Below are 15,170 nucleotides of genomic sequence, written 5' to 3' on the forward strand. Positions count from 1 at the left end.
GTAGGAGACCCTGGCATGATTTCAGACCAATGCATTTCATGCATAGCCATCACCCGTCTGTCTAAGAAGGTTTGAATATTGCTATACTTTCTAGGTTTCAGTGGCGCTTCCAGACTAAAATTAACTAGGAAGAAGGCCTTGTCGGTTTACTTCTGAAATACCCGCCATTGAAAACATGGTGGAGCAGTTCACCTCTGACCTACATGAGTCATAACCAACTTGATGGCTACTGGTTTGTGTACGTTTACTGGGCTCCAGCCACGTCATTCGGCAAAGTTTTATCTATCTATCTATCTATCTATCTATCTATCTATCTATCTATCTATCTATCTATCTATCTAGAGAATGAGGAGAATAAAGCATACAAAATACAATCCAACAGTCAAGTCAAATAGTTTACCATTTCTTTTCTATTCAGACTGGAAGAAATGTCTGATCATTTAGAATGGTGACATCAATGCATGAGTGAGTTTGATACCATATTCCACTACTGATCTTACTGCACTGCTGTACAAATATACACATATTCTCAATTCAGAGTAACTTTCTATTTAGTTTAAGGCATTAATAAGATTTTATTGCCATACCTCAGAAAAATAGGGGACAACATCTGGCGTGAGAAAGCATTTTATTAAAAAGTATACAAATCTGAATGAAAATTTCATTTCACTGGAAGATACGATAGCCACCAAATGTGCTGCTAATCGCTTTTCTGTGAGTCATAGGAGAGTCACCAATCTTTAAACTTAATCTGTTTCATTTTACAGATGAGAAAACTGAGGTCCAACAAAGTTGGTAGCTAGACTTGAACACAGAACGTGCTTACTTGTATTCATTGGATGAAGAAAATGCTACCCAAAACCAAAGATACCAACAGAACCAGTGACAGCGGCCAGGAATCCTGCCCTGTCCAGTCCTAGACGATTGTTTTACCACCACTCATTTCCATATTGTCCCTAGCTGCATCAAGACGTGATTCTAGTCATGCCAGTCAAACGTTGATACATGAAGGGAAAGGAAAACAAAAACAAAATCAGGAAATGAATATACTCCCAATCACAGGAATGTCTTTGTGAACTTCTACCAAGGAGACCATAGTGTCGATTATTTTTAGGAGCAAAACAAAATTTCTGGCCTGATATTCCACGGGTACAGGACCTTGGCAAACAAGAGTCACACTTCAATTCTGCCCAAATGAAAGCAAAGTAGATGATTTAGCCTCTGCAGTTACACACACACACACACACACACATATCGAAGGGTAGCTAAAACCCTCCTCCTCTGAATTATTAAGTGAAAATCTGATCTACTACAGTTTTCTAGGTACTTCGGCAGACCAGCTCTAATTTTATTTTATTCTGTCAAATATTTTATCAACATACAGTCTTTCATTTATATGAAGAATGAGACTCAAAGAGTCTTTTATTCACAGTTCATTGTCTTTAAAATAATACCACCACAGATCTGCAAAAGCATGGAGTCATTCCCCCCCCCCACCCAAACCAATGTTCCAAATGTAATTCCATCTGCTTGATACTTTGACATTTTAGGTCTGGAAAGCGGAGGGTGAAAGATGGCAAAGAGCAGGGGCATTTTAGTTCAAAATGCAACAGCTCACTTAGAACAAAACTTTAGGGAAGCTGAATCGAAAAACCACTGTGACTAATAACATTTCTTTCAGATTATTAAGTAGACAGGCTCAGAGGCAAAAGCAAGACAAGGAGACCATCAGAACTGACTTTTGTACTAGGTCTTCAGGATTCTGGTGTGATATCCTAAGATCATTTTCATAGCTGGGTAAGAATGATGGATTGTAATATAACTCACTGGCAAGACAATACCTGCTGAAAATAGTATTTTCTACTGAAATATCAACAACCAAAAAAAATGGGTATAAGAGTTACACCAACTGTTTCTCAGGATAGTATGCACCTGTTTAGAAATGGAAAAAAAAGTCCAAAGAAGTTGTTCTCCTATTTCACATCCCTTGACCTTTTCAACCGTTAACGTTACAAAGCTAATAAGTGGCAAAGAGTAAAATAATCTGCCTTGGGGCAGTATTTTAGGACATCTTTTCATCTAGACCAAACAGTCTAGAATTTGGGTTTTTTCTTTTAAAATGTAACACAGGTATTTGTTAAGAGGTGGATAATTAGACTGTTGTTGTCAGTTGCCATTGGGTTATTCTGCCTCAAATCCAACCCATGTGTGTCTGAGTAGAGCTGCACCCCACAGGGTTTTCAGGTGGCGTACTCGCTAGGTTGCTAATTGGGAAGTTCAAACCAGCCACTGTTCCATGAGACTAAAGATGAGGTTTTCTACTCCTGTCCCAGAAACCCATGGGGACAATTCTATCCTGTCCTATAGGGTCAGTAAGAGTTGAAGTCGGCTATACGGCTGTGAATTTGTTTTTTGCGGGACTATTGTGGGGTGTGGGGTGCTTTCGGATGTAGATCACTCGGCCTGTCTTCGAGGCACTTCTGGGTTGCTTCCAACCACCAACTTTTACAATTGGTAGTCAGGTGTTTAGGAGCCATTGTGGTCTAGTGGGTTATGGGTTTGGCTTCTACCCAAGAGGATAGCAGTTCAAAACCACCAGCTGTTCCTCCAGAGAAAGATGAGGCTTGTCACTCTGGTAAAGAGTTACAGTCTCAGAAACCACAGGGACTGGTTTACCCTGTCCTACAGGGTCACTATGAGTCAAAATTGACTCAATGGAAGTGAACTTGGTTTGGTTTGGAGTCCAGGGCTAAATCTTTTGCACCACAGGTGATTTTCATACAAACTTTTAAAAGTATATAATTGTTGTTTTATATAGTTTATCTAAAGTGATACTTTTCTGACTGCTTTATTGAGATATAACTACCAAAATAAAGAATATAATGTAATGGGTTTTATATAGTCACAAACTTGTGTGGCCACTTCTACAATATGGTTTAGAATACTATTATCATCCCCAACAAAATTCTATATCCTTTGGTATATCACCAACTGCCACAACCTCCCCCATATGTCCCATTGCCAGCGAATAAAATTGTAATGAGTCTATATAGGGATTCTGAAACTTTGTCAATCTTTATGAGAGCTGACAGTCTCGTGTGCTTCATGGTGTGTCTGAAGTGCTGAGTTTTCCGTTAACAGTCCAACGCTTACCGAACAGAACTCCTTTCCCATGCCTCTCAAAAAAAAAACCCAACCCACTGCCACCAACTTGACTAGGACTCCCAGTGACCCTGTAGGACAAGGGAGAGCTTTACAGGAATAGAAAGGGTTCTGAATGCCCCACTTCCTACTACAATTTGTTATTTTCCTTATTTTGGGGTGTGTGTGTGTGTGTGTGTGTGTGTGTGTGTGTGCGCGCGCGCACGCATGTGTGTTTTAATTTAAACACCGCTTGTGTGTTGACAGGAGAAAGATGAGGTTTTCTACTACTGTAGAGTTTCAGCCTCGGAAACTCACAGGGGCAATTCTACTCTGTCCTCTAAGTGCCTACGAGTCAAAAAGACCTGGAGGGAACTGAGTGTTTATGGGTTGGAGTGGTATCTCATTGGGGTTTTGATTTGCAAATCCTGATGCTTACTGATGTTAAGGTTTTTTTCATGTCTAGTTGTATTATTTCTATATTTTTGTAGAAATGTCCTTTCATTTCCTTTACCCACTTTAAACTGAATTGCCTTTTTATTGTTAGGATATAAAAATTATTTCTATACAGCGTTTATGATTTCCTTATCAAAAAGATGATGTAAATCACTCCCTTAATCTGTTGTCTTTTCAGCATACAGTCTTTTGAAGCACAAAAGCTGTGTTTTGGGGGTTTTTTCCTGCATTTTTTAAAATGAAATCTATTTCGTCGTTGTTGTGTTACTTGCTCTTTCAGTGGCACAGCAAAGGATCCTTTGCCAAATAAGAAGTATTCCTATAACTTCTTCTGAGAATTTTCATTTTAGTTCTTATATTTAGGACATCTATTTATTTTGAGTTGGCTTTTGTATGTGGTTTGAGTTAAGTGTTCAACTTTATTCCTTTATGTGTATGTCCAGTTGTCCCAGAACCACTCATTTAATAAATGGTTTGGGCACTTTTAAAAATAATTTATTGACCAAACAAAATCAAACACATTGCCATTGATTCAATTCTGACTTATAACAGCAATCCTATAGAACAGGGTAGATCTGTCCCTTTGGGGGTCTAAGCTAGAAATCTATATTTACAGTCTCATCTTGTTTCCTTTGGAGTGGTTGGTGTGTGTGAACATCTGTTTTTGTGGTTAACAACTCAGTGCATAGCCTACGATGCCACCAGGTCCATAACCTACTATGGACCACTTATTGGCCTTGGATGGGAATTGATTTCTGACCACTCAATTCTACTCCCTTTGGTCTCCATGTCTGTCCTCCTATCAAAACTATACTATTGATTACTAGTAATCAATGGGAAAGTATGATTCTTCTAACTTTGGTCTTTTTCAGAACTGTTATTTCAGATTCTTGAAATTCACAGGAGTTTTAAAATCACGGTGTTAATTTCTACAAATAAACCAACTGAGATGTTATGGTTTATTTGGATAATATCTTCACATTAACACTATTAAGTTTTCCAAACCATAAACAGAGGTTATCTTTCCCTTTGTTTATTTTGAAAATATTTTGTACTTCAGGGTTTACATTTTATACTTCTTTTGTTAAGTTTATCTCTATTTTAATCTTTGTGATGCTTTGGTAAATGAAATTGTTTTCTTGATTTTATTTGAGGGATAATTTATTGCAAGTATGAAGAAATAAAATTAATTTTATATTGATCTTATATTCTGCCACCTAGCTAAACTCATTTATTAATTCTTATGTTTTTAATGGATTTCCCAGGATTTTCTTTATATAAGATCATGTCATCTGTGAATAGATTGTTTAACTTATGATGCCTTTAGCAATCATCTAGCCTTTACATTATGTTCTGATATAAGAACCTAGACAATTATGTGGGCTTTTTCTTTTGGTCAATATCCTTTCATTAACTCTATGAGTATCCCTGAAAGAAACATTCCTTCTCTCTCTACATTTGTCTTCCTTATTTGTTTTCTGTTCTTTAATATGAGTTGCTTGGACAACTATTTCCTCTTACTACTTTATTTTCCAATAGTAAAAGTAATTTTTTCTAAAATAAAAATGTTATTGTTTCATTCTGAAAAGATTGTCTTTTTCACACAATTGCAATATATTATTCAATAAATATTATAAATGTTCTTTTACAATGATCTTACATGACTGTAATCAAAATACAGGGAGCACTGTCACATCACTATGGGAGTATATTTGAAGCAATATAAATAAAAAATAGAAGATCTGCCCTAATAAACTCTTTAGCTATGTTTTCCCCACACTAGAAAATGTAAATATTTTGCATCTATGTGTACTTTTCCACTCTACCTAGAAAAATGTGGTAACAATTGTGCAATACAGCTTGATGCAATGGAACTATGGAATGATACGATATCTGCATTAACTCCCAATAAAATGTTTTTGGGAGGTAGGGGAGAAAATTACTTCTGCAATCATTTTGCAAAACACTGAATTTTAAAGAACTGCTGGCATCTGGCACAAGACTGATAGCAAAGCACTAAAAATTAGTCAAGAATTATGTAACTCTTTCTGTGAACACTATGAAGCTTTCAACATGTCTGGCTGTCTCTGCTCAAAATCCATCTATCATCCACATATGGTTGTCTTCATTAGAATTATGTTTCTGGGGCACTCATTAAGTAGTTCAGCTCATGGTTTAGTGTTTTGCCACACAGGGGACTGAGTGCAGGAGTAACCTCCTGACCCCAGCTGTGGCTTCCAGAACTCAAGGAATGTTACAACGTGTATGGCCATTAATTTCTCCTATAAAATATTGTTTCTAAAGGAATTTTATCTGGAGACTAGAAAACAGGGGTGGAGGTGGGGGAGTAAAAGAAACAGAGATGCGGTACTTGGGATGAAATTAAAATAGATTAATTATGATCCACCTTCAGCTGTGTTCATATATATTTTATATTAGGTGCTTTTATAAAGAGAGAGAGAGAGAGAGAGAAAGAGAGAGTGTGTGTGTGCGTGTTTATATGTAAGGTTTACGCAATTAGTCTTATAGCCTGACTGGTTTTATTTCAGTTTTTAACAATTACCCACTCACATTTTTTAAACTAAGCTTTAACTGTTATAAAAACAGTTATTGAATGTATATTAAAAGTTGGCATAGTGGACATCCTAAGTTATCACTAATTCATAATAAAGAAAACCACAAGAATGCTTATTTACAAGTGACTTATCCGAACTTGCCCTTATAAAGTATATGAAAATGCTGTTGATTTTAATCTCATGGAAATCCTGGCATATGTATATTAGCAAAGAAGTAGGAAAAACCATCTATAATCGACTCCAGAGACTTTACTGTTAGGCAGACTGATCTGGATTTGAATCCTGGATCTGCCTTTTTGTGCATATATGGCAATGGGAAAATCACATTATTTATCATTTATAAACTGGTGACACTGAAGTACCTAACCTATGGGGTGTTCTTGGGAATTAAATAGGAAAAATACTTTTCAGCACATTGCTTGGCATTTAGAAAGTTCCCAAAGAGACTGAATGCAATCTCTGTCCTTGGCCGTGTTGCTGTCATTGACCTCCAATAGTTTCCTGCTCATACCAACCCAATATACTCACTCACTGCTGTCTACTCTAGGTCTGCTCACAGAGATCCTTGATTCTCTGAGACTGTAAATGTTTGAGGGAGTAGGACCTGGTCTTTTACCCGAGGAGTGGCTGGTGGTTTTGAACTACAAACCTTGAGGATTTCAGGCCAATATGTAACCATTATGACACTAGGGCTCCTTTGTACAACAAAGCAAAACACCGGCTGGTCTGGCATCATCCTCACAGTTCTTGCTATGTTTGAGCATATTGTTGCAACCATTTGTCAAATCATCTCATTGAGTGTCTTCCTCTATTTCACTAGCCCTCTGCTTTACCACATGTTAGGTCCTTCTACAGGGTCAAAGTACATGATATGCAGTCTTCACATCCTCAAGTCTAAAAAGCATTCTAGATCTGCATCTTCCAAGACAGATTTGTTCTTCTTCTGGCAGTCTATGGCACAATTTTTGCCAACCTCATAATTCAAAGATATCCGTTCTACTCCGATCTTCTTATTCATTATCCATCTTTAGCATGCATTTGAGGCTGTTGAAAACACCATGCTTGTGTCAGGTGCACCTTAGCCTTCAGAGTAGCAATTTGGTTTTTAGCACATTAAAGAGGTCTTTTGAAGCAGATTTGTCCAATGCTATAGGTACTTTAATTTCTTGACTTCTGCTTCCATGGGCATTGATTGTGCATCCAAGTAAAATAAAATCCTTGATAAATTCGATATTTTCATGTTATCAGGGGGGAGCAGACATTGCAAAAGACACTATGTTTGGTAGAATAGAGGGTCAGCAAACGACGTATGACCCTCCATGAAATGGATTGATGCAGCCTGGAGACAGCGTGTTTGTGTACACACATGTGTACATATGTATATGAGGGAGCTTCAAAAAGCTTGTGGAGAACTGAAATTTCAATGTAATGGAATTTTTGCATGAATTACTAAGGTCCATTTGTATATAAATTTGCCTGCGTGTACAGAAAATAAAGGTGATAATTTCATGTAAATATATGTATATACTTAATATGTATGCTTTACAATATATGCAGATGTAAAGAATATCAAAATGTGAAACCATTATTTCTTGACATGTTCTCCACCTGGATCTATATACTTCTGAAGGCAATGTTTCGATCTCTTTAACCCTTCTCAGAAGAATTCTGCAGTCTTTATTATATACCAAGTCAAAATGGCAGTTTTAGAATCCTCCCGGGACTCAAGTCTTGTCCTTTTTCCGTATTGAGTTGGGGGCACAAGAAGAATCCAGAAGGGGCAAGAGTAGGGCAGTCAGGTGACTCGGGTAAGATTTCTCAGTGAAACTCTCATTGGACAGTCTTTACCACCACAGCCAGGTGCACTGTTGGGATGGCAGGACAAATTCCTCAGCACAACTTTCTTGATGTTTCCTCACTCACATAGCTTTCCGTTTTCTTAAAATTTTTTAAATACTAAGTTCCCATGATTGTCCTGTGTCCTTTGGGGAAAAATATTTACTGAGATCAATCTCTGAGATCCCAAATTAACAGTCACATAAACTTCTGAACTGTCCTCTCTGCCTTGAATGTAACTGGCCCAGTGGATCCTCTTGGATTAGAGTTGGTTTTGTGTGAAAAAAAAACATGTCTGTAGCCATCTATTGATAGTAGAGACATGTTTAAACATGTTTCATTTGGAATAAATTTGTTCACATATGAACCAGAACCCTTGTAACGATACTTTTTGACACACACACACACACACACACTATATATATATATATATACTTGTCAAAAGCATTTGAATGGAAGTAGTCATTTATTGATGACCTGTACTTCAGCAACCAAAAATGTGTAGGAATCTTTCAAAGGAGCTCTTCTGATTTACTATTTGGAGGTGTATGAGTAAGGAAGAAAGAACGGGGGGTGGGATGGATAGGAAAGGAAAGAGATCATTTATACGACAGCCGAAGGAATGCGTATGACATTTGAATGTAAGAGGGCTAGATATAATACAGGGGTAATAAAGATAGAGGCCATGTCTGTCTCCTTCCTAAATATTCCATTTATAATCTGATCCTTGCATGGCTTCCAAACCCCACAGTTGAAACCAACCATGATGAATGGAGCGCAATAATTGTGTGATGCGCTTAATCCGATTCCTTTCAGAATCACATGCTATCTGGGGCATAATGTATGAGAATGAAAGAATCTGATGCAGTGAAATCTGCCTCCGTCTGAGCTTTAAGTTGTCTCCATAATAAAAAAGAATCATGAATTCAAATATAAGCAGTTCTAACCATAGTCTAAGGAAAAAGTAGCCTGAGAACGCTTTGATTTTTGCTGATAATCCCCATTCTTTCAGGACAATTTGATTTCAACGGGCTGCATTCGGTGGCACTTGTGAGTTTACAGTTGGAAGAGAGAACGTGGACTCACATTCATGCTATAAACATAATGTTGGAAACGCCTGCATTTATCTTAGCACATTAGTCCTATTGACTGAAAAGTGGAAGATTAGCTTCACTAAATGAAAAAAGACAGAGGTAGAACAATCAGGGTCCCCCAACCTGCGACACATCAAAGTAAGGGTTCCATAAGGTAAATGTACAAAGTCACCACCTAGCATTAAGAGTGAACTTTTTATTTTTGAGATGAAAAAAAGCATATGCAACAGGACAAATAAGGTAACGAGACTACAGAGTTTAGTTTGGGTTATTTGACCTGATTATACAGCTCAAATGCAGATAATTTACCTCAAGGCCAAAGTTCTTTTTATGAAATGTATTATTTAAGCTTAGCCTAAAGGGTGCTTACATATTGTAGTAGGCTTGAACTAAGTGTATACAGCTCCACACTTGCATTACCATAGCAGTCATGTGAAAGACTGCATCACATGTCAGGCTAGGCCAGAGGACAGCTGTCTTTTGGCCTAGTTGTTGTTACGTGTTATTATCCGATGAATGCCCACTCATGGTGACCACGTGTGTAGAGAGAAGAGCCACTCCAAGCATCGCCACGTCTTTCTTCCAAGACCCCTGTAATGAGTTGGAACTATCAATGCGGCAGCTAGTAGCTGAGGACGTCACCATTTGCACCCCCCAGGGAATCCCTCTGCAGCTCAAAGAGAGCCCTGTTTGTGACAGGGGCTCTGGAAACACAGCTAAATGGTAACTACCATCAGCCAGTACATAGTAGATGGCGCTTCAGGGAAACATTACTGACTTTCTCTAAGGACACATTATTAAGAGCCCCGGTGGGTTATGTCTTGGGCTGCTAACCACAAGGTCAGCAGTTCTAAATGACCAGTCACTTGACTGGAAGATGAGGCCTGTCTAGTTCCATAAAGACTTAAAGCCTCTGAAACCCCCAAGGGCAGTTCTCCCCCCCCTGTCCTGGGGACCCTACGAATCAGAATCAACTTGATAGCAATGAAGGGGAAGAGCACATTTAATTTTTTTATGCTTCAAGTCTCAAGTCTCCACAATAGTCATTCCCAAGCCAGGCCTCCCAACAGAATCAGGTAAAGAACTCTTAGAAATACAAACACGTATGCTTTACCTCAGGACAGGTAAATAAGAATTTCTAGGTGGTGGCCTGGAATGGTATTTAAAAAAAAATTTTTTTAAGTATCCCAGAATGATTCTAATGTGCATCCATAATCAAGAACTTCTGCTCCACAGAAGAAATCTGCCTGGAGCTTTCTTCCTGCTCTGCTATGGCTTTCAGTTGTCACAGGGGAAAACTTTACCAGGAGTGTCAGACCCAATTCATAGTTAAGACACTTCTGGTCCTTTTTGTTTCTTTAGAACATTTGCTCTGAGCCAATGTTCTCAGACTTTAATATACATCAGAATCCCCTGAAAGGATTGCTAAAACATGGATTACTGGCCCTTCCCTCAGAGTATCTGACTCAGGAAATCTAAAGTAATACTCAAAAGTTTTCATTTCTAACAAGATCCTAGGTGATGCTGCTGTTTCTGGTCCAGAAATCACTTTCAGAACCGCTCCTCTAAGCAGTTGATAAAAGCCCTTTGGGTTAATTGTGCCATAATGGTCTTGTCCCACAGAAGGTAAGATTATGTAACAGTAAGTTCTTCCAATTTCCCTGCTGCTTGCCTCTGAGCAGTGGCTGATCTCTTTTAGCAATTGCTATTGTGACAATTGCCATTGTTGTGGCAATTGCTATTGTGAGCTGCCATCCAGTGGATCTCCCCTCCTAGTGACCTCAAGCTCAAAGGTATGAAATGCTGATTGAAACGGAGCCATTGAGCCATCCCCAATCAGTTCTGAATTGAACTGCTGTGACCCACAGGTTTTCATTAGCTGCTTTGGGGAAGCAGATCATAAGACCTTTCTTCCTAGTGTGGACGTTCTTCTGAAAACATATCAATATGCAAACTTCTACCTATACGTGGCTATACGTGAGGTACATTTACTGAGCATTGAACCAGGGTCTCATATATTAAAAGCTAGTTGTCTGGGATTTATTGCCACTGCTTCTGCCTCACCTCTATCAAATGCATTGGCTTCTAAATAACTTTAGCAAACCTCCAGCCTATTTTATAAGCGGCACCCTGTCATCTGTCATCCTTAAAGGGGAAAAAAAAACTCTAAAAGAGAAACAGAAAACTAGTAAAATCCAGGTACTTAGACACGAGGTCAGAAAAATTCTGGGGGTAGGAGAAATGAATAAAGAAGAACTGGAGCTGATATCATCTCTGTAGAAGCACAGGAAGAATGTTTTAGGTGAAGTCTGCCTAAGTAACCACCCTGGGTGGTGCAAATGTTTCATGTACTTGGCTGTTAACCAAAAGACGGTGACTCTCAAGAAAGGGCTGGCAATTGGCTTTCCAAACCGTCAGTCACTGAAAGCTGTATGGCGCACAGTTCATGATTCAGAATGGATTCCAGTAGGAATGGTTAGGTGGCTTTGAGGAAGGCTTTTCACTCCAAGGAACCTATCACTTGGGGTGCTCCTCAACATAAGTGCGAGCAGGAATTAAGTAGGAAACCTTGGATGGGAGTTTTAAAAAAGAAAGAAATCCGGTCTGTAGGTTGAGAAACTGCGGGCTGGAGAGAAAGCGTTAACGCAGAAAGATTCAGGTTTAATCCTGATAGTCACTTTCTAGCTGGGTGATCTCAGGCAAATTACTTAATCTAACTCAGGTTTTGTCTTTATCTATAAAAGGGGATAATCATACCTACCTCAGAGAATTGTTGTGAGGATTAAGAGATAATGACAGGCTTGGCACCCAGTAGGAACTCAATTGTCCAAAGGCAGCTGGCAGACTGGGTTCTCCCTCTGGCATAATGGAAGTAGTCCTACCTTTTCCTTTAGTAAAAGCTTTGTCCAGAGGGGGCGGGGGTGGTGGGTAGTGGAGGGGGCTGGTGGTTGGTTGCTTTCCATTATCTGCTTTGTCCTTTTTGAATAAAAATGACCTGAGAGAAAGGAGTGTCTCCCTCCCTGGCTTGTAGGTGGGAAACAGCTACTTATCAGACTTCTTCTCTCATCCTTTCCAACCTTTCTAGTCTTTTTTTTCCCTCTCCTTGGGAGGGGGGTGGGAACTGCCACAGGCAAGTTTATGTACTCAACCAACCAGCTCTGCCTGTGAGGATCAGTCTTAATTAGGTCATTTAGCTAGGATAACTCAGCAGATCTGTGATTTAAGTAGAACTATTCTATATAGAATATAATTTTCCTAATTTCCATTTCACCTTAAACAAGCAAAATGAGCTATTCAGGATGGATGAGACTCGGGTTTCAGTTTTTCTTTTAATCTCATGGTTTAGGTTTGAAAAATTTTAAAGTAAATACTGATACCTAGATGGATTCTGCATGCCAGCTACCTGTCAAGTGTAGCAAGTACTCAGCCAGCTATTGCATTAAATTTTGGTTTAAAGCCACTTTAAGTGATTTATTGTTTTTAAATTATTTACATGGCATTATTCCTTTCTTGTAAAATGCAAAAGTGCTGTCCGGAACAGCGTGGTAGCGATGTTATGAACGGTACTACAAGTAAATCACGGTAACTAGAGGCTTCAAGTTGCAAATACGGACAAGTTCTCCACCAGCCACTCCACTGTCGATAATAAAATTTGCATGATTTCCTGACATTATATTCACCACATATTTTCTCTACACTCTCACTGTAATTACTTAGGGCATGATCTCACACCCATGGCAAGCAGAACTCTCACTGAACCCAACGATGACTATTTCAGATGCTTAGAAATGAAGTAGATGGAATTAAGGGAAGAGTTCCCTACATAGCTTTAGGGATCTGTGATACATCAACCATATCTTGACAGCTAAGTAAAAAGAAAATATTTCCAACTACTCCTAAAGGAGGGGAAATGATCATAGCAGGACTAAAGTATCTCAAAGATAGGATTTGGGTCCCGGATTCCTGCAAATTGTTTTCTGATTCTTTGATGTCGAAACAAAAATAAAACAGTTGATTTTAATTCCTGAAGTGCAAGTCCATCCAGGCATAACTTCAAGAGGAACTATGAGAAGAAAAATACTGCTATTCTTCAACAGTCACCTAAAGATCAGCTGAGTACCTCTGACAATGGACCGGCTAATGCCGGTCAAACTTCAAATCTGCCACCAACAGACAGCCTTTCTTTTCTCTAGGCTGGTCCTTAGTGCTTGCTGTATTTCTCACAGGCACCAACTCATATGCTCTCCATATTCAGTCAAATTGATATCCAATCATTTGCTCTTTTCTAAATTCTATAGCACACCATAGCAAGGAACATGATGGTTATGAACTGTGCCATATATTAGAGATTCAAGCATGAAATACCACATAAACTAAAACTTAGAAATAAATAACTCTTCTTCATATATTGAATGTGAGTTGGAGGGGGGGCGGATTGAATTTGAATTTTGCAATTTAATGGCTTATGATCTGGTAGATTCATATAATCATTCAGCCTCAGTTTCTTTATCAGAAAAAAAGGGAGAACCATGCATATCTCTATGATTGTTGTGAGGGATATGGAGATAAAATAAACATTCTCAGCACAATGCCTGGAATTTAAGAAATACTAACTGAATACAAATTAAAAAGCTAGAACAAATTGTGCATCTATGTGGGTCTTGTTTCATAACTCCTTTAGCAAGCCCTTTAAAATGGAAACACTTACTCTAGAAAGTTAATTATCTGAGTTGAAAAAATATATGTGGGCTTCAAAAAGTTTCTGGAGTACATAGAGTAAAAAGATAATGGAATTTTCCCACAAATGCTTTAAAGCCCTTTTACAAGGAAAAGAATTGTTTACTAGATTTTGAACACACTATCAGACCTGAAAAGAAGTGAAGATTTGAGCTATGGTTTCTCCCCTGACCAGCTGGTAGGACAGAAATAAAAAACAAACATGTTGGAGCAAGTATAAAACAAACATTTTAGGCATTAAAAGTCAATGCTCCAATTTACAGTATCCCTAATCTCAGAAGCACCTACTGTTAAAGACCTATAACAATGAAACACATAAAAGATTCCTAGAATTTAGAATATTCAAACTCAAAACAAATTTAGTCACTAGACCTGCCTCCTCCAGAACTATTATGATGCAGATATCTTTTTTTTCTTTGTATGAATGCCTTCTGGGGGGAGAGGGGCACACTTTTGTGGTGGTAAGGTTGATGAACTTGTAGTAACATATATGAAATCTTTAGAAAAGTAGAATAAAAATCCACTGTAAATAGTTTGTGTTAATTATCCTTAAAGATTACATCAAGCTCTGCGGTAGGTTTACTCATCTTTAATTATATCCATTTTTAGACCAGTAGTAACTGATGAGATTGCTGGAATGTGTTTAGTAATCCACTGAGGAGACTGACTCAGAATCACAGAAGAAAGATATTCAGTGTGTCCAATTGCCATGACTGTTGACTTCTTTCATTTGTTACCCACACTTTAGCATGAACAGAGAATGCGTCAAAAGTACATAGTTCAATTAGCAAAATAGTGAGTAAGAAGCTATTAATGTCGATGTGACATGATCTACATTAAATCGGATGAGCAGTCCTAAGCTTCTACTAAAAACATGCTCGTCATTGTTCTTTAACTGCCCTTTTCTTTGACCTCTGCTGTTCAAGACAAATCATCTTTTGTAGAATTTCCTAGTCTACTCATGTGTGGTTATTGATAACAACAATGTTCTGATTTATCCCACTCAAGATATGTGGAAAATTAGACTTATCAACTCTCCTAAAGACAAAATCATAGGCTTTCCAAATAAGTACTTCACTATCGAAAGTGTGATTTACCACGGAATTATTTCAGTACATATTAATCTCAGTCCTTATGAGGATTGTTATCATAGCTTTCCCCTTTGGTAAAATATTGGTCACATGACTAAAGTTGTTACTAATGTTGCAGCTGGTCAATCAATATGTTTTCAACTATATTTCTAAAAATGATTTTATTGGGAGCTCGTACAACTCTCATCATAATCCATATATACATCCATTATGTCAAGCACCTTTGTCCATTTGTTTCC

Source organism: Tenrec ecaudatus, chromosome 3 (assembly GCF_050624435.1).
Source record: "Tenrec ecaudatus isolate mTenEca1 chromosome 3, mTenEca1.hap1, whole genome shotgun sequence".
NCBI lineage: Eukaryota > Metazoa > Chordata > Mammalia > Afrosoricida > Tenrecidae > Tenrec > Tenrec ecaudatus.